The 22,948-nt window shown below is 48.0% G+C and overlaps 1 protein-coding gene across 1 annotated transcript in view; it reads left to right on the top strand.

Moving 5' to 3' along the window:
• LOC106498557 (gamma-aminobutyric acid type A receptor subunit alpha3) overlaps positions 1-22,948 on the top strand; it is a 75,739-nt gene that overhangs the window by 14,955 nt on the left and 37,836 nt on the right. The window lies entirely within an intron of this gene.

Below are 22,948 nucleotides of genomic sequence, written 5' to 3'. Positions count from 1 at the left end.
GTGGCCTTCTGAGATGTTACATTGATAGGCTTGTAGGTGGAGCAAATATAATATTTATTTCCACTACTTTTATGGGGTTTAGCATTTCAAAAATTTTGACACCCCCAGTTTGCAAGACCTTCAACTCGTGTTGGCGTTTCTCTTACTGAAGGACAGCAGTGGGATTTGCTGCAGAGCTTTACTCTTAATGTCTGTTCAGCTATTTCCTATTTAGCAGTTACCTGGGAAATCGTTCTCTGCGTGTGGATGTGGGTACTGGCCAGTCAGTCTGGCTTCGGTGTGTCCTGAGGTGACTTTAACGTCCCCACCACTATTGCTACTGCTGCTAAGTTTCTCTGCAAGCACCCACAGATGTGTAAGGTGCTTTAAAAAGGCAAGCAAAACCACAGTAGTCACCTTCCTTTCCTTCCTTTCAGTGCTTGTGATGTGCACGTAGCATGAGATAAGGAGGTGGAAGCAACAGGGGGATGTGTGAGGAAGATGAACATAAGCTTTCTTGGTGAGATGAGTGAGTTACTCAGTGAGGCTTGGGCATGCTCAGTTATCTTGGTGTTTTCTTTCCCTGGGGCATTGCCCTAAAATGCCCTTCCCTCTTCCCAGCTCCTTGCCCACTCGTGTGCTGTGGCCTGCTGCCTCTTGTCTGTCTAGGAGTGCTTTAGCCCCAAGCAGACACTATGCAAAATCTAAGCAAGGAAGGTTTCTCCAGTGAGCATCCTTACCCCTGACAGCCTGCCAAGCTGCAGGGCCCGGAAGGGAGGGGGTTACTGTATCTGCATAGGCCATCCATCAGGTTTATTGCTTTTGTTGCTTGTTTCTTTCCCCCAGAATTAACTGCGGTCCTACTAATAGCTTTGCTTCCTCAAGTCTCCCCGATGGCTGTACTGATTTAACTGAAACGAGTGCTGAAAGGGGACTGAGGGGCATTTATGTTCACTCTAGGCTCGGTTGCAGACAACCCTCCCTCCCCACCCCCTATGCAAAGTATTAACAGGAGGACTCCCAGGAGCCCCCTTGCTGGGGAAGTTAAAACCTTCCTTGGAACATCTCTGCTCTGATGCTTTAGATCCTTTAATGGTGTGCTTAACATAATAAATTGCCTTTGCCTGAACCAGACCTCCTGTGTTCAGTCAAAGACTGCTTTCACCTCTCTCTCCTCTCATGGAGGACTCTTGCAGCAGCACCAGGTGGGAGGTTTGGACAGAGGCTGGGGGGACTCTGGGCTGGCAATGAGTTGTCCTCAGTATGTGAGTGTGTATGGAGGAGCTCGGGTAGCCAGGCTTCCTCCACCCTTAGCTGGACCTGCTTCCTCCCTGGGTCTGGGTTCTCGTTCCTTGGAAGTCTATCAGGGACCACTGCCAACACTGTCAGGACAGGCATCAGAGAGACCTCTCACACTGCCTCTGGTGACCTGAGAGGCAGAAATGATTCTATTGCAGACTACAGAGAGACTTAGCGGTTAATCAAATATTTTGGGGTAATGGTCAGAAAAGATGGGCTCCTGTTGTTCCAGGTTAGCTGAGCACTGTGAAAGGGATTGGTTTGCTTCTGTTTAAATTAGTGACTGCACTACTAGTTGATTCAGTGACTTACACGTACTTTGGTTTACTGGTGAGATAGCAATGCGCAGTCCCTGCAGACCTGCCACTGGCTCTCCCCATATTCCCTCAGGAATATCTTCCCCTTGCTTTTCTTTCTCAGATGTCAGCAGAGAGCATTCATTGGTGTCTGTGAAAAGGGACGATGTCATGGTGTTACTGTGCCCATGCACGGGCTGACTGGAAGACGGCCTGACTGAAATAGTGGGTAACTGGAAAGCAGGATGTGCAGGCTCTCTCCTTAGCCTCAGCTTCCCAGTTTTGTAAATGGAAGAAAATGGTGCCTGTCCCCTAGGTCATGGTAATGTGCAGCTGCTGTATGTTGAGAATTTAAAAATTCTCCCAAAAAAGTCAATAAAGTAGTACAGAGTAGTAATTATTCATTATCATTGGAAACATAAATGGACAAATAGGCGGATCTCCAAGTTTTGGCCTCTGAAAAGCTATTTTGAATGTAAGCAGTGGCCCATTAATAAAAATTGAAATCTCATTACAGTGCCCATGGACAAGGGGATAAGTCAACCTTTTTAAAAAGGCCTTTGGAGCCCCGAGTTCACAACCTGGCCACGTGGTGCGGTGCGGTAGCCACTGGGGCTGCGGTAATTGGGACGCGCTGTGCAGGGTCGCTGCCTGGAGGGACCGGGGGCAGGAGGGCTGGCCCAGCACCCGGGGGGACGGAGATGGCTGCATGGAGGGCTCAGCCCAGGACTGCTGGAGTGATGGCTGGATAGCAAAACCAGCAGGAAAGTAGTGCGTGGTCTGCCTGTGGCTCCTGCAGAGCAGGAGCTGGAGGAGTGAAAGGGAAGGAAGTCAGAGCAAGGCAGTGGTGCCACCATCTGATTTTTAGCATCGTGTGAAATGTTTGCAAACTCCCTGCAAAGATGTAGAGGTCCACTTGAAAAACGTTTGGTCAGGATATGAAGCAGCAAGCATGGTGCAAGGCCACAGGCCACCTCTCCCTGCGGCACAGCGCCTCGTGCGCCTGGGCTGCCCGTCTCCCACATTTGGCAGAGCCTTTTGCTTGCATGCCTGGAACCGAGCAATGTTTGTTTAGGCTTTGGGGAAAGAGATTGTGTAAGCAACAGAGTGTTGATGTGGCGACTTCTCCCCTCAAGATAGCCTCTTTGTATTTATTTCCTTATCCCCTCTGGTTTCACCATCTGCTGCCACCCACTTTAATAGCTCCCATGCCAGAGCTCCTCTTCCTACTGGGATGCCGCCGAAGCAAGCTGAAGCAAACCAGTGCCGAGGCTGCTCACGAGTGCCCGGCGCTGCAGAGCCAGCCCCAGGGTGGCAGCTCTGTGCTGGGCTGCCGCTTCTGTCCGCGGACGTGGCTCTGGCGTCCTCTCGAGTGTGCAGCCCGTGGTTGCGTCTTTGCGGTCTCGACGGCACATGGAGGTGTGGGAGTGCTCTTGGTGCCGGGTTACAGAAAGGAAAGGCTGTTTCCTGGCAGAGAGTGGGACAGTGTTTGCCAGCCCCCTTCTTCTGCAGGGCAGGAGAGGACGGAGCCACGTGGCCCATGGCAGCCGGCTCGGCACCGGGAGTGCCGCCTAAGCACCAGCAGCTGTCCTTCCTGCGGAGGGCAGGTCCTGGCCATGCAAGCCTGTCTGAGCTGGGGCTAGCACGGCAGGGAAATCGCATCGGGAAACCTTCTCTCCTCCTTGGATCCCTTGCTGCCCAAGCCCAGGGGCCTCGCTGTCTGTCGTCGCCCACAGGACCCAATGACGAGGGAATGGCCATGTTGTGGGGCTGTGGGAGAACCTCCCACAGAAGAATAAAGCCTGGGTATGTGAAAACTTTGCTATGTGGGCTGAGGTGAGCTGTTCCTGTATGGAGCCTTGCAGTGCGCCCTTCAGATCCTGGATCATGCGCTTGCTATAAAGTGCCTTTCCGTGCTTTCTAGTGCAGAACGTGCTCTGTGTCAGTGGGGGACACAACTCTTTATGTCACTAAGGAGAGGTTTTCAGTGGGTTGGTGTGAGACTTTCCCTCTGCCATCACCTCTTCAGGTGTCTCTTCTGTCTTTGCCAGCTCAGGAGGGAGCTGGCTAGCTCTGAGGGACAAAGTTGGGTCTTCTGCTGTGGTGGAAGGGCCCCATGACCACTGAAATGCAGTTTGGGCTTGGAAAGAGGTAGCTGAATAAATAGATCATGTTATGGGACTCAGATGGAGTGGGGAGGAGAGGAAGGAGCTGTCAGTGGATAACCTGTGTTTCCCCTGGGAAAGCACAGTGCAGATTGATTTTTAAGTCAGAAGAGGAACAGAAATGGACCCTGAGGGAATGGAGGCATCTGTTGTAATGGCCAGTCTTGCAGAATAAAAAAATTCTCCCACTGAGAGCATTTTTATGGACAGTCCTAGCCTCTTCTCCTAGTCTGGGGCTGTGAGATCATGCAGATCTTCTGACCTGCCCCATGGCAGCACGGCCTGAAGGGGCTGTGGTGAGGGGCAAATCTATTTATAGATCACAAATCCTCTTTGCTGCTGGGGCTCCCTGCAGATCTAGCAAGCAGAGGGCTTCCTTTTGAATGTGGAGGTTGCCTTGCTTGCAAGAGTCAGAGAGGAGATGTGGCTAGAGAATGAGGTAAAACTGATCGAGAAAGGGGGAGACATCGTGTACCCAAAAGGAAGGATGTTCAGGAAGTGGGACATGAGCGGTGGGACCCAGAGTGGCCATCAGAGAATGACTGACACGCAACCCCCCATGTAGTCTTGTGCTGCTTCCTATAAAGAGTACCTGGAGTTTTTGCAGCCCTTACACAGCTGTTGGGGTGCCTTGCACCGTTATGCTGAGAGGAGATGCAGTGCCAGTGACTGGGTTGTTGGGAGTTTGTTGTTGGTCCTCATGCAGCTTTCCCTCTTGAGCCTTATTTCTTAGATGGGGAAGTTTGGGTCCGTTGTGCTGCAGCCTAAACACAACCAGCTTGTAAATGTTCAGGAAGGGATGCGAGGGAAGATTTGCCAGACTTGTCTTAGACTTCCTTATGGTCTTGAGAATCCTTTAAACACACCTTGGAGATGCAAAGCTGTTGAGTGTTTTGATGTTTCTTCTCTTCCCTTTGCAATCAGGGAACAACTTACCTGGGAGAAGGCATGCAGGGATTTTCTGTGTCTCTTCTTTGCAAAACAGGATAGGGATTTTTTCCATCTCAGCCTGCTGTCTGCTTCGAGGTGCTCTGAGATGCCGTTTGGTATGAGGGTGAGGTATCCAGAGAGCACGTGGAGCTGTGCTGGACAAAGTCTCTGCACCAGCCCCTCTTCCAGGGCTGCCAAGGGGGAAAAGGTTTTGCTGCTAGAAAGAGAGAGTAGGCTGTTTGCAGTTATTTAGAAGATGGGCTTTAAACTTTCTAAATGAGCTGATTTCTCTAATTGCAATTAAAAAGTAATTTGTACCATGTTAAGCAGATAGACCAGTATTGATTGTTGTGCTCCCTCCTGGATGCAGCATTGCTTACGAGGTAACTCTTAGTATTTTCTTGAAGAGTCCTACCATGTCTCTCTAGAGTCTCTGAATGGCTGACTCTGCCCTGACTGGTGGAGTGGTCACTGGGCAAGTGTCCTGCGCTTCAGTGTCCACTGGATGTGTTTCTTTCTGGACGGATGAGGGTTAGGAGCATACTGATGTCTTCAGAGCACACTGGGGCCAGTAAACACAGACGGATGGTTACAACTGGATTAAAGCAATGCAATTTTTAAACAGAACATGGCACTTGGCCCTTTGGCCTCTTCCCCTTCAGGGATGGGGTATGGCACCCCTTTCTCCTCCTCAGGATCGGCACCAAGAGACTCCAGTGGGACAGAGGGGAAGCCCCGGGTTGTACTTGAACAGCTGGGGGTATCCGGAGCACGGAAGCTACCAGGGCTCATGGCTGCCTCCTCTTCCTCCCCCCCTCCGGGTCGCTCTTCATGTCTTGGTGCCAGCATCCTGCTGCCCCATCCCTCTCTGCAGACTCCCCTCAACTGGGGCAGGCTGCAGTGCTGCCAGCTGGTGCTGCCTCTCGCAGAGCACAGTTCAGACCTTGTAGCAATAGGGCTCAAATCCAGGATGCCTGACACAGGCCTATGGTGCCTTTTATCTGGCCTTGCTATGTCAGCTCTACCCAGCTAATGATTTTGATCTATAGCCACTTGTTAATATTTATCTTGCTGATATATTCCCTTTATTCTTTTGTAAGTGAAGTGCACCTCAGTTGGAGTTTTTCTTGTCTCTTCTTTCCAAGGTGTAGTGTTTCTTCCTGTTTTTTTTAGTGATACTGTAGTTTGGCAGGATGGCTTCTAAGCAAGTAAGAAACTTCTGTATTGCTGCCTTGCTGTTTATATTTCACTGATTCAGTGCCGATGTCCAAAGTTTGGGTTTTGGTCTTGGGTTCACAGCGGCTCCCTTTAAGTTGAGATGTTCCCCTGAGATGCTTGGTGCTCAGGGTGTCACACCTCGGTGCATCTGTTGTCCCATCCTCTACCCTGCAGGTAAGAGCTTGTCAGTTATTTTGTAGCCATCAGGGCAGAAGGGTTGAAATAGTCACAATAATACAATTATGAGACTGCCCTCTGTCAAACGTGTTGAAGCTGAAACCGTTAGTGAGGCCCTCTCTGCCTGGCAAGATCCGAGAGGAAAACATTCATTTACAGTGGGAGTAGCCTTGGCCATGATAGCAGTAGAAGTTGTTAAGTTGTCGAAACTGAAATTTCGAGAACTTTTTTTTCCTAAATTCTGGATGGAATGTCAAAACTCTTCCTTCCACTATGGATGGGTTACAAAATGCTGGAGTTTCCTGTGGGACAGATGCTCACAAGCTCTCTGTATAAGCTGAAGGCGGTGGGGTGCTGCGGGCCACCTCTGTGGTGTCTGTGGCAGGCCGAGGGCTGGGGTAGGGCAGCTGCTCGTCCCTCAGCAGAAGCAGCAGGCACTTTCTGCCTCAGCTCGCTGCAGGGACCCGTGAATGGCCTCACAAAAATGCTGTTTTTAGCCTGTGCATCATGAAGCTACCCATGGCCTGTATCATAAGCATTACCTAAATCTACTATGTGTGTGCTAGAAACAGTGGATGACAAACCCAGTTGTCCCTTGTGTTTTGTTATCACTTCCCAGATTTTGGGACTGTGTGTTTTATCTGTTTTTCTGGCTTAATGTTCCACCTTTCCTAACTTCTCATCTTTTCTTTCTGATCTGACTTCATGTGTTATATTGATTACTCCAGGGAGGAATTTGCCTCTTTCTTAGAGAAAATCCATGTCTTATCTCAGATTTTTGTCTTTTTGTGGGATTCCTTGATGAGTTTAATTTGAAGCCGAGGCATTGTCTGAACAGCATTTTTTTTCTATTTACTTTTCAGGGCAATAGGGACCCTGCTCTGTCTCATCAAAAAGCTGAAGTTAAGATCTATGAACAAATAGAAAAAGGTTGTCTTCCCCTGGGGTACAGCTCTCTGATGGCAGCTTTGCCATGGCATTGCATGGACCCTGATGCTCTCCTCTCTTATATGGAAATCCCAGTTGTGCTTCTGCTTAAACCCACATTGTACGGGGCGAGGGAGTTTTGTGGAAAAGGCATGTACACATCAGAAGGCATGTGAGCAATGCAGGCTTGACAGCTATGCCTAAGGGTGAAAGTCTTCTCTTAAATAAGTTATGAATTTGCTTAGGGAACGAGCTTGTATGAAAGCTTTGGGGATATCACAAGCACTCTGAGGGGTGAGAAACCCGTTGTGAAAGAGATTCATTGCTTTTGGCATGATGCAGCACCTGGGCCTCAGGTCCCCGCAATATCCCTCGGGGACAGTGGCACCGCCGGGCAAGCTTGTGTCCTGACAGGGTCTGCGGCAGTGTGAGAGGGGCTGTGGGCACTGCCCAGCCTTCGGGAGGCAGTTGCGCAGCCCAAGCAGGTCATCAAAGACAAAGTTGTCCTTGGACTCTGCTCTCCTGGGACCTCCAGAGGGGCCGTATCCAAGCCTCCGGGGCTGCAGGGATTGGGAAGGGGAAGGTGTTTCTTGCACTCCTTTGGATGCTTTTCTTTAGATAATACTTAATTTGCTGTGTGTGTTTCCAGTGAACACTGGAACCTTATATCTGTGTATATAGATAAGAAGTAAGATTTTCCCAAAGGGTGAGAAATTGTTCAAGGAGAGTGAACTGATTTGAAGGAATTTTTATGTCAGTAATTTGTAGCATCTCGGAGCTTTAATCCTAAACCAGACGCCTGTGCTGGACCAGTGTAAGCATTGTGCAGCTCATGTCTGCTCCAAGGGGAATATGGTGGGTACGGGCTAGAGACAGGATGATGGCATTTGTTTATGAGTTTGGAAGGTGTTAGCTGATATTTAAGCATGTTGAACATGTGTTAGATGGTTGTAAGAACATTAGTAGATGGTGTCCTAGACGCCTATAAGCTGCTTGCAAGGATGTCTTCACTGATCTGTTGGACTATGGCAACTATCCATTTATGAGAATTTCCCTTTGTTTAGTCCCATGTAAAGGATTTATAATGTCTTTAACACAGACTGTGAAGGAAGACTTCTTTTTTTTTCTCCAATTGTTTTATTAGGTATTACTGAGTTTAAGAACAGCTTTAGTTCATTCTGGGGAGCTAGTAGAGAAACAACTGGTCAAATAATGAGGAAACAGCAGTTATTTTATCCATTGAGCAAGACCATGAAATGTTTACAGCAGTTCATGGACGTATATAGATGCACTGATCATGTCTGTTGAGGTGGAGTCATTGACTGTGTTGGTGAATTTTAGACCCATTCCCTCTGGAAGGAGAGATCAAATCGCATCTACTTGGGTCCCCGCTGCAGGGGGATTAATGCTGCTGATCCAGACCTGTTAGAGTGTTAATGTTGTTTCATACAGTTAAAGCTTATTGTTTGATTAAATAAAAGCATTGAAATCTTAGTGAGGGTCTGGAAGGTGCACAGGGCTTTGGGGAGGGAACTGCTGCAGGACTACGCAGGCTGGATCCTACAGGATCCCTTAAAGAAATACCATTAAAAGTAGGAGTGAAATTATCACCCTGTTGAGGTCAATGGCAAAACTCTCACCGAGTCTGGGGCCAAGAATTTGCTCTAATGATTTATTTGTCTGTATATACTAACCTTTTATCAACTTTAAAAAATGTGCCTTTTGAAGGACACACAGCTAATGTTTAGAAAAAAAAAAGTAGTGTTTTTGTGAAGTACTGGGAAAGGCAAGCACAGAGCATAGCCTAGAGAGAGTTTTTAATGTGCAATTTGCAATGTGGGAAAAGGACACCCTGTTCACTTTACCTTCTGGGAGAACATAATTCAAACCAAAGTGATAAGAACACAGGCTTGGAAAAAGCTTGTTTTGGGGTGTGGGGAGGGGTTCCCCTAACCTGCTGGAAACTGGTGAAAAAGTTCAGACTGAATCAGTCATTGGGATGATTCATGACTGAAGCAAAGTAAATTGTGTGTGAAAATTAAGAGACACTATTTCAACCTTGTAAGAGTCGTTTCAGATACCTCCTTGTTGGAAAGATCAGTTGCAATTCTGATATGAGAAACTGTCAAGGAAAGGATTTGATGACCATAAAAATAAAACCCTGGCAATTTGCAAAGGGGAAAGTAGCAAAGGCTCTGCACAAGGCTTGCTGCTGTTGCCTGAACCCATGTTGAGAAAGTTGTTAGTATCCATACAGAATAGATCAGATTTTTGCAGTTGTGTATTCCAATTTACTCACCAAAGACATGTCTCTGGTACAGCTGTGAATGTCACTTTAGCCAGTGAAGGCCACTGCCCTGTATTTAAAAAAAAAAAAAAAGTGCAAGCTTCTCTTTTCACATGAGTCGTCCTGTTCTCTGCAAAGGGACTGTGCACATGTGGAAACTGAAGTGCGAGCATGTTTGAAAGATTGGAGCTCTCTCGTTTGAGGAGATGCACCTGATCTCAGCATTGAGAATTTGGAGAAGCCTTTTCCTAGACAAAGATCCTGTCTCCTTGCATGTGGAAGGCTTAAAGAACAAAAGCACAGAACCTTGTCTCTTTTTTCCTCATCAATCTCCCTGACATTATGAGAGAAGCTTTCTGATCAGTTCTTTTTATGTCATGTAATGTTAATACCATTAAGTCTACTTTGGCAAGAAAAGTTACATATAATTAATTTGAAAATCAGAAAAGTAGATGTGATTTTTATACAGAAGAGTGTTTTCAGCTACAGAAGGTAATGCTCTGGCATGGCAACACTGCAGATGGGACCTCCTCATCTCTGGGTAGGCAGGAGCAGAAGAGGAAGGAGGTCCTCCTCTAGTGTGTTCCTTCCAGTGGTGCTGGAGGTCCCTCACTGGGACCAGTTTCCCTGTGCACTCAGCACAGAGCAAGAGGTGCACGTCCCAAGTTGCTGCCAGCCAGAAGTGGGACTGAATATAATCACCAAGAAATGGGGGACAAGGTGGGGCAGGTATAAGGTTAGGATATGCAAGTGCCTCTTAATACATGCAAAGCAAGTTGGTTGAGCCAGGCAAAAGTATTTTTAAGCCTCTGCCTCCATCCACTGTTCTTTTTTAAAACCTTACCTCCATTAGAGTTGTTATTATTTTGATGCAAAATGCATTAAAAAGAAAAAGAAAAAAAGCCCAAACCCTATCCTGACTGATTTGTTCCCAGAAAGATGTTTAATTTTGTATGTATAATTGAAAGAGGCTAAATATAGCTGTATTAATATTAATGGGCCTTCTGTTGGAGTCAATACAAGAGTTGCTGTTCAAGGCAATTAAGCTTTACCTTTTCACATCTAGGATTTCAGTGTTTAGAGATGGCATTAGTTGTGTGACCTGCATCCAAGATAGAATAAACTAAAAGCATGCCATTATCTGTCCAGTATGATACCCCATATATTTAATGCTGTTTGCTGACAGGCAGTTTGTCTCCAGCAAGGGTGATCTCTCTCAGAAGCGGGACTGCTGTTTTAATAGAGGAGAAATCAGATCCAAGCTGGAAAGTGTAGAATATATGTGCACAGATACATGCACATTCTTGCTTAACTTCTGTGTGTAGGTATCAGAGAAAGAAAATGTATTTGCCCCATGGACCTGTTATTTGTAGCTGTGTCAGATACCAAACCAAAATGAATAATCGCAGTAAGGTAAGGTTCTGCAGCCAATCGGGGCCAGTTTCAGGAGGCTCAGAGGTTTGCAGGAGGACTGTCCCCCTGTTCTGTGTCTTTGGAGGAACCAAGTGACTAGAGTATCTTCTTGTTGCGTTCAGAAGGTGGGCATCTCCCATTTCTACTGCATTGTTAGCTGCTGGGGACAAGGGGAAGTGATTATGGTGGCCCTTCAGGGGCCCTGTTGTTCTTCACACCATCTCCATCCTGAAGTTGGGCACGAGAAACATGACTGTCACTAGCTCATGTGCAGAGGCGTGTGGGGCAGAGTGCTCTTTGCACCCTTTTCCTGGGCCAACCCTCTCTGCACGCATCTGCAGGGCTAGTCAGAACCTTCACGTCATTAAAGCACTGCAAAGCACAGGGAAAGCAAATCCTGTCCAGAGATCTGAGCCGCTGTAGGGAGCGTGTGCGTGGGGAATTAGGTTGACGCTTTAAAGATGAAAACAAGTCAGTTTGTGTTAATAACAAAGGCAAAATGATGATGCGCTTGATTTCTAAAGCACTCCCTTTCAGGAGAAGGCTATCACTAGGATAACATGACAAGAGTCCTGACAGTGGTTAAATTGCCCTGCATTGCTGCTTTTTGGAAGCTGCAGATCCTCACTGCTCCAGTTAACAAAGAAGCTGTTAGACGCTCTAAAATCTCTCACTGATAAGGGCTGTCTGAATCCTGCCTTTCCACTAAATGTGATCATTGTGTCAGATTTTACTTTCTTCCATCTGGACACTAATGACTGCCTTTGAGAAGGAGCATTTGAGTAAGGAGCCACGATCGCTACTCCTCGTCACTCTCCTCCAGGAGCAGGGGTTAACCTGCACCGTTGTTATCCCTCCCCTAGGGCAGGTGGTCAAAGCCAGGGCTGCAAAAAGCAGTTCCCAGACCTCAGAGGGAGCTTGGCTCTGCTGGGGTGAGTTTGGGCTCGCCTGTTCTCCTAGGACAGGAGTTTCCCATAAATTTTGAAGCTTTGAGTGGGTCTTTCTCCAATGCATTAAACGTTTTGGTTGCTGGAAGCCCTTTACTCCCCTGGAATAAGCATCCAGGGAAGGGGGGAAGAGTTTTCAGTGGTTTTCATTTGTTTTTGCTGTTGAACCTCAACATCTTAGACAGGGAAGGATAAGATGAAATCAAATGGCATTCCCCACAATGGCAGAGATGGTGGCCACGTTCCTAACAGGTGTAAATGAGTTTTGAACTCCAAATGGCCCTTCTGAAGTCAGCCTTGGCTCTGTGGATTTACACCAGGTGACCCTGACCCCAGCAAACTCATATTTCCTATTATAGATGACAAGACCCTTGCAAAAAGCTGTTGGCTTGACAGCAAAGGATTGTTCCTTGGTACACTTGAGGGCCAGCCAACACTGGGCTGAGTCCCACCTAGTCTGTATTCATTGAACAAGGGCAAGCCAAGCTATATATTAAGGAACAAGGAAATTGCACAAGTTAAATTTAAAAAACTCATTTAGCTAAAGCAGCACAAGCCCCCATGAATATTCATCTGATGTTATGGAAGCATGTTGGACTCCCACCTACTTTATTAAATTGATTTTCAATAAAAATGCCTGTGGAAGACATTTGATTAATGGCTGGTGGGACGGTACAATTAACATGAAGTCTAGAGTCAGCAAGAAGTGTCCCCTGAGCTTGCGTGCCCTGCTGGAGGCTGGGCTAAGAAAGTGTTTAGAAACTTTCTCTGAGGTACAGCAGCAATGTTCATTCACTTGGTTTCCCTGGTGGGGTGAACACAAACTGCTCCCTTGCCGTTGTTTGGCTGGTGTGTGGTTTTATCAAGGGGCCTCCATCAGAAGCAGAAGGCTGAGGCGAGGTCCTGGCCCGGCCTTGCAGCTGGTGTGACTTTTGGTACCAGGACTCTCTGCCTTTTTCTGTGCTTTCACATGCACCTAGAAGGCTACACCTGGGAACTGAGTGAAGCAGACAGCTTTAGTGATGGTGCAGGGTTTGCCTCAGGCTCCCTGGGCCTTTGCATTTAAATGCACCTGGGATTAGCTCCATCAGCCTCTGGATTCACTCGGCTCCCAGCAATTTGCCTGGTTGGATTTGTCTCCTGAAGGAAGGCACTTTGAAACTCTAGTGTCACAGCTCTATTAAAAAGCTCTAGTGTAGTTTCCTGTTGGGCCAGGGCTGCGTCCCTGCAACGAGCAGCCTGGGAGCTCTCGTGGGAGCTGAGCACAGCGCAGCTGAGGGTCACGCAAGCCGCAGTACCCAGGGCACTGCAATGTGCGACTGAGCCTGGGGAGCGTGGGAATGCCTCGCGTGCGAGGAGCAAACCCCGCTTAGCGCTCCCCGGCAGGGTTGGGGGCTGCCTGCGTGTTCAGGTTGGAAGGAAACAGCCCCAGGCATGTTAGGAGATGTGTCCGTGCATGCATCTGTATGTGAGGTCGGAGAGGTACCGGAAGGCAATGCAGCGCTGCCCCGGGGGTTCCCCCAGTGCTGGTGACGGAGCCCCCCACGTGACACCTTTCCCCAATCCTGGTGTCCCCTCGCTTGCTGCGCCTGTGCCTGGAGGAGGCAGGAGCCAGGCTGTGGAGCCACCGCCAGGCTTGTCTGGGGTCCCCTCGCATGGGGCCCAGACCTGATGGCATCTCTACTGGCAGAGAGTGCGCTGAGTTGGATGGTGCTTCCCTCGCTGTGGTTGCATTGCCAGGGAGCTGGGCTGAGACTGGACGTGGTACGGGAAGTAATAGGAACAGAAAGGGAGGGAAAAAGAGCAGATGCTGGCCAGTATTTACATGGTAGAAAAAAATAGAGAGGTCTGGTTGAAAACAGAAGCTGAGAAAAGGCAGCTTGGCAGCCAGCATATTTCTGGAGACAGCTTTCTTCTCAGCAGGCTGTGGATCGGTTAAGAAACCTGTCAATAAAGCACACTTGCATTCACTTTCTCTAATAAATACATGTTTAAGAGAGAGAGGGAGAGAGAGAGAGAGAGAGGTTTCTTGAAAACTTCTGCTAGGAGATGTCTAATTTTGAAGGGATGGGATGGAAAATGACATCAGAAATGGAAGCAGAGAGTTGCCATGGGAACTGGAACGCTTTGAATGCATGTCTCTAAAACAAGAAAACATCCCCAGCAGAGGAAATTAAAAATTACGTCTGGAGGTATCTGCCCTCTGCTCATCTCTGATGGGAGCATCAGAGCATTATGCAGCATATCATAATTCATGTAGTGGGCAGAACTGAAAACTTGGTATTTATTGCCCTGCATAACAGCGATAAACAAAGAACCTCGCTGTCTGCAGGACAGACAATGCTATTGTCTGAAAATTGCTGTGGAGTGGAAGATTTAGAGTCATAATGGAGTTTCCTCTAAAAGGGTTTTTGCTCACTCAGGGATAAAACAACAGCCCAAGCACACAAATAAGCCTGTCTAACAGCGTTTGGATTATCCGGCTATTCCTAACAGATGCAAGCGCCCTGTTTGCTAGCCAAGGACTTTCCTAGGAGTGACAGGGAAGCGAGACAAGGAGGAATGCAACGGGAGGGCGCATGTCCAGGGATTTATCTTGCATTTTGGAGACTCTGTTTATTCTTGCAGCTCTAGGACAGAAACCAAAAGATGAGTTATCCGGTGCAAGGGACAGGGAGGATGTCTCAGTCTGGGCTGGACAGGTGCTCTCTACCATATTCCCCGGTGCATGGGCACATGGACAACGTACACAGAGGTGACGCTAGGAGCCAGGTTGGTCAGGGCTGGGCAGGGCTGCGAGGAGTGCGTGACAGGGCTCCAGCATCAGAGGAAATGCTAAACTGGCCATTGCAAGGCCACGCAAGTCAAAGGAATTTATTTGTACGATGTGTTGGCGCTGCTGAAGTCTAAATGAGCAGTGACCATGCAGGCCAATGACCTGTGTATCACAGGGGAGAGACAGTTCAGTGGAAACCTTGGCTCTGTGCACAGCCCAGCAGTCAAAAAGGCAAAGAAAACCCTGGGGTTCGTGAGGAAGGGAAAACATCTGTCTGCCATTGCCCAGAGGGGAGATGAAGGATGCCAGAAGTGTCACCAGTGGCACATGGTTTCCAGAGCTGATTAAGTTCCCCCGCTGAAGGAAACGCCAGCCAGGAGCTGAAGGAAGCAATAAGGGAACCACAGTGCAAATTACTGCGATGCTCCTGGCAATGGTTTTCTTGTATCTTCATCTCAGAACCTGGCATTGGTCTCAGGGGACAGGCTTGAGAATTAGACAGGCTCCTGCTCTCAGCTCTACAGCAAGCCCCATGAGGTTTTTCTGGTTTGGTTGGTTTTTTTTGTTGTTGTTTTTTTTTTCCACACTACAGTCCACCATGCAGTTTGGCAATCCCCAGCCTGCAGAGCAGCCTGGAACAAGAACCATGCCCAAGATACATGGGAAAGCAGGGCTGAGGCCAAAAGGCATATGTGGAAACTGAGGCATGGCAGAACTGCCTTGCACACACAGTTCCATAGTGTGGCTCAGCACTGGTGGTGAGGCTGGAGCCCAGAGCTCAGCCTGCAATCCACACACCCTAGTGCTTTTGTTTATTCTCCCTCCCCTGTGATGACACATAATAAATGCAATGCAGCATGTCTCTCTATTTGACTTTTCTTGCATTCCTTGCTTCCTTTCCAGCTTTTCTGTTGTTTCCTATGTATCAGCAATTCTTAGGTTAGATACACAACTTTTGTATTGGCTCTTGTTATCTTTCTTCCTGGGGATCTGTGTTGAGTTCAGATGAATCTCAGAACAGGATAATTGCTTTACAAATGCTAAGGATTTTACTGGCAGTGATCTGAAGCTTTTGCAGTTCCTATTCAAGCAGGTGAGTGGCCTATCGGGACTTCAGAGGTGATGTTTTGAGCTACAGAAAGCCTTACTGAGAATGAGTTAAGAAAGCTTCAGTGTTTTTAGGAAAGGGATTGTGTGATAACCTGCTAGGACCACTATACCTGCTCCTTGATGGAGATGCTTCAGAAATGCATGGTGTTTATGCATGTTTTGAGTAAGCATGGTCTAATGTTTGAGTCTTTCTCAGTTGAGGTATATATGATGTGAAGGGATACAGCAAAGTCTGGTTTGTTCTGATGCCTTACCTCTATTCTGTATATGTGACTCCAGCAACAGTGCTGGGGCATGTCCTTCCTTGAGGGTGCTCTTCACTGAGATCCTGTGATGTGGTCACCAGGAATATCACCACTGACTCTTACTGAGAGAAATAAAATTAACATGGGATCAGGAAAGTAGCCCCAAACTAAAACACAAAATGTTTTGCAAGTAACATGGAAAATTTTAGGTGCAGCTTGCCTAATGCTAAAGTATCAGTCTGGCTTTTTTGCCCACACCTCATTACTCCCCCCATACATGTAGGCACCCTGCAGGACTGTGCTCAGCAAAAATGTCCTGGCTTCATTAGGGCCTCAGCCGTTCGTACCAGCTGGCAATGCAGCGTTGTCTGTACACTCTTCCCCAGTCCACTGGGACTGGCAGGGATTCCCTTCCCCGAGTGTCTCTAGCTTAGCAATCAAGGACAGACTTTAATACTGAATGTGTTAAATTATATATGCTAATTTATATTCACACATTTTCTCATTGTATTTATAATATATAATAAACATGTTTATGTAGCATCTCTTTTCTATTACCATAGGGTCTCAAAGCACTGCAGAAGCTCAAAAAGCATGCTCATACATACGTATTCCTCTTCTGTCTTCATAGCATCTGAGGGTGTCCTAAGTCCTTAAAATAGTAACTACAGTAGCTTTGTTCATTCCTCCTTTTCTGTCGGTAGCAAAAATAGCTCAGCTAATTTGTAGTCTCTGTTTGTAGTCTGTGTATGTGAGAATGAGGGGTGTGTGTAATGCCTCCATGACTGCACATCCTCTCATGTTTGCTTCTTTTGCCTCTCTCTTCTGTTCCGCCTGAACTTTATGCTTATCAGTGATCTGCACCATATCCTGATTTTAACCTCTGGATATGTACTGAATGTCACTCCACTTAACGCAGTAATAAGACTATGTGCATGTCTGCATGGAGCAAGGAAGGAAAGCTAAGTTAAACTATTTGAGCTACATGAGTCTCCTGGTAGTTTTTTTGCCTGGGCTTCTGAAGGAGTGAGGCTTATCACATCTTTCTTTCTGCCTTTCATCTTCTCAAAGATTTTAAGTCCCTGCAAGATTTGTGAAATTATGCAGCTGAGTAGGAAAAGACCCAAAGTAGAGTGAGATTGCTGTATGGGATCAAGCAGTTTTAGACATCAGAACAACCACGCAGGAGGTACCAATCTGCAGGAAAGCCAGCTTCGCTGGCTCTGCTGCGATGGAGCAACACCTCTCCTAGGCTGAGTTCCACAGACTAGAGCCTCTGTCTTGCCAGCATCCCCCACTCTTGGTAAACCTGGAAAAAAACCCTTTCTCGAGTATGGGAGGGTGTGAAATCCCCATAGCACCTTCTACAGAAGCATATGGACCTATGAACAGGACCTGGTAAGTCTGGAATCCCTTTACCATTGCCTGCGGAGACAAAGGGGCAGTGTAACGTGTTCTGTATGGCTGTATGGAGAGAGTTCAGACCAGGAATCTGGGCTACCCTATGCCATTATTTCTGTGAAACAGCTAGGAAGGGAGCACTGTTTCTCATCCAAAATGGATGAGCAGGTGCCCTGCACCCCTATTAATGCTGTGCTGGGACACTGGCTCACTGCTCACATGAATGTAAGTCATCACTTGACTCATCTGCTTTCATCAGTAGTTAAGCTTTGATCCAAACTCTGCAGCCAATATAACTTTGGCATGGAGAGAGCTGTGACCTGGGTCAGAGCCATGAGCTCATGTGTAGTGCATTTGGAGTCTGCTTAGTGATTTCCTATCCAAGAACGGAGCCGATATTTCCCTACTTAACTTGAGGAGCTTGTGCCCCAGGTGTCAGTAGGGACCACCTGGGAATTAGACGTCCATCCAGGAGCTACAGCATGCTGTAAATCCTAGACTAGCCATGCCCAAGCACTAGTTAGGTTACTTCCTGGTCCTGCATCTAGTTCTGGTGGAGGACACTGGATACAGCTCAGTTAGAAAGCTCTGTATGCTGCATTCTGTGTATGATAGGGAATAAATCTCTTCATTGCATCAGCTCACCTGTGGCCCTGCTAAGCAAGAGAGCCAGGGCAGCAGACTGTCTCTTGGAGGGATTTAACAGACACCATTTCACTTCACCTGGGCTGAAAAATTAACGACATGTAATTGTAGAACATGCTGATATCTCTCATTGTGTGTAACAGACTTCATTGTCAATTGTCTCTTGAGACACCTCCTGAAATTCTTTTTAACTTCTTGCTTCTCTTCTGCTGAAATATCCAAGTTGGGGGAAGAAAGGAGAGAGAGAGCACAGCTGACAGTGGTAACACATGCATATCTGTGTTTACAGACTTGATCATTCTCTCCAGTCTGCCTGGAGGACATGCAATTCTAGACACTGATGTGCCATCACACCAGAGAGAAGGTTGTGATTAATCATTGCAGCTCACAGTGCAGCTTCTTGAGAACTGGCTATACTGTAATAATGTTGGCAGTCCAAGGGGATTCTTCCAGCAGCTGTGGGTGATAAGCTAACCTCTGTGAAAAGATGCCTGGGCACCCCAGGACTGGAGGGACAGGCCTGATTTTTTCCCTAAGAGCAGCACATAGCTTTGTTCCCTATGTAAATGTGATGCCTTTTTGATCATAAGTCCTCAGAAGTCACTGGAAGCATAACTGGGGGAGTGGGTCAGATCCGTTATACAGACTGAGTTATTCCAGCCATATTAGTGACACAGGGTGACTTCTTCTGGAAACTAGCAAATAGCCACCAAGCAAAACTGCATTGGACAAATAGTTCATGATACATAGGCAGAGCTAGATCAGGATCTGATCCAAAGGTCTCATTGGTAATCCCCTGGAGGCTTTTACTCACCCTTGCTTTTGCTGAGACAAGGCATTTATTTCACACATTTATATTGTTTCCTTCCTCTCCGCATGGTTAATTCTGCAGGGTACAAATTTACCAGTGCACAGTCCTCGGCTGACCCCACTTCACAGTGTACACGTATCCTGTCATCTTTAACCCTGGCATCCTGCTTGCCCTTTACAGGTGGGAGCTGGGAGGCCAAGGCCAGCTCTCATCCTTGGGACCCTGGTCACTCTCCATTCCCTCTATGCTCAGCAGAGAAAGTGAGATGTGACCAGAGGGGGGTTCAGTTCCGGCCTCCTGGAGTCCTCCCTCTCCACGCGCAATGTGGGAGCCTGAAGTGCCTCTATTGTGTCTCAGTTCTTCCACCCACGTAACACTTCCTGAAAGCCTGTTGGTGTCACGTGGGTTGGGAAATTGAGTCTGACTCTACCATTTGCTCTGTGTGGCTGGCGATGGACTTGGCCAGCTGCCAGATGCTGTGGGCTCTGATCACTGCCTGAGGGCATGGAGCTCTGCAGGTTGGCTGGATGGTGTGCTACCAAAATCCTTCACTGCGTGCTGTTTCAACTGGTTCAATTCTATATAACATCTCTTACAAGAACATTGTAAGTGAGTACATGGTGAGTAGACCTGCCCTGCCTACCTCTCCGTATCCTTCTGCACCTCTGGTCTTTTCATGGTAGGGCCTGCTCTGCTGACCACCGTTTGGCACCACAGACAAAGGCACGCTGCCACTTCGATGGCATGATTAGTCACAAAGTACTGCCATGTCTGTGGTTTTTGTGCAGGCAGTTATAACTGGTTCCCATGTAGGGGACTTTTAAACATAACTGAAGGCTGCTGGCATGACCAAAACAATCTATGTATATTCTGGATTATTTTTCTCACATACCTGTGCACACTGCAGTCCATTTTCGGGAAAGAAATGCAGACTGAACTTGTCAAAGCTGGGTGAGTCTCTGTGATGTGAGGTTTTTGCTTCTAAACAAGTAGTTTCATGTTCAAGGATGTTGAGGCTCTAAAGCAGCCAATTAACATCTGAAAATGCATATTTTGCCTCTAACTTTGGGTCTGGGAGTTTGAAGATGTTGACTGTGACCTCTCTATGTGTTGGTTTCTCATCTGGGATGCAGGGACACATGCCCTCTTGGGAAAGTTTTTGGAGGGCTGGCAGTGAAAGGACCTGTTAAACAATTATTTATTTTAATTAGTGGGCTGCATTCATGGGTCTGTGTTCTGCCACTGTCTGTGTGAGGTTGCTGGCCTGCAAGCAGTGGTTGCAGGTCAGGACGGACACACAGCTATGCCTGTCTGAAGTGGCTCATGACATTGTTCCCTCCTTGAGCCTACAAATTGTCCTGTGATGTGGCATTGCCTCCAGAGTGCCTTCCTGCTCTGCTGCTTGTGTGGGTTAGGAAGCTGTTTAATTACCTAACATTTTTCTGCTAAACAAAGAGGGCAAGTAGGGTGAATTTAAGCCAATGGTCCCCTGCTAACATATACTAAGGAAATGGCCCACAGATTCCATTGAATTATGGTGCTGAATTGATTCCCAGAGACCTTTCCTTGCAGGGTCCTGTGGCTGATCTGAATGCTTTTCCCCTGTGTCCATGCCTGCTTGTTAACCTATGTCTTCCCTCTCGCAGCATGAGTCGGAAAGAGAGAGGAGCTCTGAAACGCATTGTAGTTGTTACGCACAGGCACACAGGGCAAGAGCAGAAAAGATCCCCAAGTCAAAACTGATTGAGGAGAGGGAAGATGCAGCCCTGAGAGCTCCAGCTCTGCTTTCCCTTTTGCAGATGCTGGTTTGTTGCTAGAGCAAATACCATTTGTTTTTTTTTTTTTTTTTTCCCCTCTCTCTCTGTTTCCCAGCCTTCCCCTCCAAGACCTGTGCACTACCTCTGTTCCCAGGATGCTTGGTGAAAAAGTTACTCCCTGGTGCAGCTGGGATGCTCCTGGCATTAGCAGTAGTTCATGCTGGTTCATGGGCTTGGGTGGTTGGAGCTCCATGAGTCTGTGTCCTCTAGGGTCAGCTTTATCCTCTGGCTGGGCTGGACAAACCTGGGAGGCATTACCAGCATTGCAGTAGTGTTCACTAAAATGATTCCTTCTGTGCTGCTATTCCGGAGCTCTCTGGCAAAAAATACAAGAAAAGCATCTCTAAGATATGTGGGAGAGTCTCACTGGCCCCACAGCGGGAGGACAGCAGTGAAGGCAACATCAAGGATTTCTTGTGTGCAGCAGTGGTGTAGGAAACAACACATCTCCCTTCCTGCAGCTCTCGCACAGGACAAGGGAGGGTTTGGGGGGAGGCAAGGCTCCCGTCACCTCTGTGCACCCGCCCTCTCTGACTGTGCCTCTCTGTCCTCTCCCTGCACTGCAGTGGCAGGCCCAAGGCCAAAGTTGTGGATGGGGTACCCTGTGCCAAACTATCTGGAGACGTGTCCTCCCTTCTCCAATGCCTTTGGCAGTGGTAGATTGCTTTCTTCTTATTGAAAGGAGATTTGCAGATCTGGCCTTTGGACAGTGGTTGACCTGTGTGGCTTGGCTGCCTGGGCTGTTGCTCACAGCTTACTGGTGCTGTGGTAAACTGTGGGTGGAAGGAAAGGAAAGGTAGGAGATGGCAAAAGCAGCAGCACTGGTGAAATGGGATTGACTTGTCAGAGAGAGAGAGGAGGGATCTGAGGGTGGAGTTTCTTGGCTGGGGGCTGTAGCGCCTCCTCCAAAGGAAGAGCACTGCCCCATGTTTCCCTTGTGCTTTGTAGTGCAATCTCAGCTCTGGGAAGGCTCTGACATGCTCATTGGAGGTTGTTCTCCTGGGGCTGCAGCAAAGGTCGCAGAAGGAAGAGATGTTTCTATTCTTCTTTTGTTCCAGAGGCTAAAATTGGAAGGAAATTAAATCCACACAGTGAGAGGCTGAGAAAATGAAGAATGAGACACCCAGAAAGCTTCTGTGTGCAGCTGCAAAAATTACCTTCTGCTGCTTATTAATTAGCATGGCAAGGGCTTGAAAGAAGGCAGGAGCTGGAAGTTGGTAATACAAACTCCTCTTCCCATGTTTCTCCTCCTGTGGATGCTGGATTAGTTGTAAAGCACCATCCTGTGCCATGTGCTTGCTCTGGGTCATGTGACACAGCAACAGCCCGGTGCTTGTTTGCAGGGATGCTGCGTCAGGCTGTTACCTGCATGTCATGGCCCTCCTCCAGCACCACCAGTAAGAGAGCCCAGGTCAGCATCCTTCCCGGAGGATGGTCATGAGCTTAGGGGGAGACTGGACAGGTACTTGGAAGATGGTCACTGAGAGTAGAAGGATCTCATCAAGCCAAGAAACTCTTGAGCTGATACTAATCCCAGTCTGGAGAGAGCTAAGGGGTGTTATCAGCCTGTTCTTACCTTTTTAGGTTGTGGCCATGGTTGAAGACATGATATTGGGCGAGCTGGAGCCCTGCTGTGAACCAGTAAAGCTGTGCTTAGGAGCCTGGTGCAGAAACATTTATCTCCAGAAACTAGCCCTGGCACAGACTTAGGGTTCATACTGAGGCACGACAAAGCCTGAACAGCACTTTCTAGTCTTTTCTGGGCCTTCATCTCAGGAACTCCAGTACAGTCAGTCTTGTCCCCCTCTGTGAGACAGACACAGTCTCACCTGGAGCTTCCCTCCCTGGGTTGCTTCAGCTCACACTGGCTGTCTCGCACAGCACCCAGGCTTGGGCACAGCCTTGGGCTGGTGCCTTCTTCACAAGCCTGCCTCCGTCCTGTGCTGCCTGAGCCCCCTGAGAGCATGGCCTCAACCCCGCTCTTCGGTGCAGGGTGGGGGCCTCTGCCAGCCCAGCCAGGACCAAGGGGCACTGGCATGGGGACAAAGCTGGCTGAGATCCTGTGGGTCCCAGCTCAGCAGAGGGCTGAGTGGGACCACTGCTACCCACAGCACACCCTCGGGGAGGTCCCTGTCCCCTAGCGTATCCAGCTTATCTATGAGATAAGACTATGTAGCCTGTCCGACGTCAGCACAGTCACCAGGAATCCCCTGGTTTTGCCCCTGTTTTAATAGCGTGCATCATCTGGGAACCTCCAGTGCTTAGATGCAGGCACATCATTTCTGCTCGTTTACAGCATAGCCTCTGGGAACCCCATCTGGGAAACGTGACTGTGTTCAGTACATCCACAAACCTCAAGAGCTGAAACACAACCGGCCGCGTAGATTATATTATGGCTGAGATTCTTAAATAAACAGCACTTGATGAGTGCAGCGGGATGTTTAATAAGAGCCTTCTCATCCTCCCGTGCCCCCTGCCTCCTGTAATCACTTGTAGAGGCAGCCC

This window comes from Apteryx mantelli, chromosome 13 (assembly GCF_036417845.1).
Source record: "Apteryx mantelli isolate bAptMan1 chromosome 13, bAptMan1.hap1, whole genome shotgun sequence".
NCBI classification, from domain to species: Eukaryota; Metazoa; Chordata; class Aves; order Apterygiformes; family Apterygidae; genus Apteryx; species Apteryx mantelli.
The sequence above is the reverse complement of the archived record's forward strand: the minus strand, read 5'-3'. Positions and strand labels throughout refer to the sequence as shown.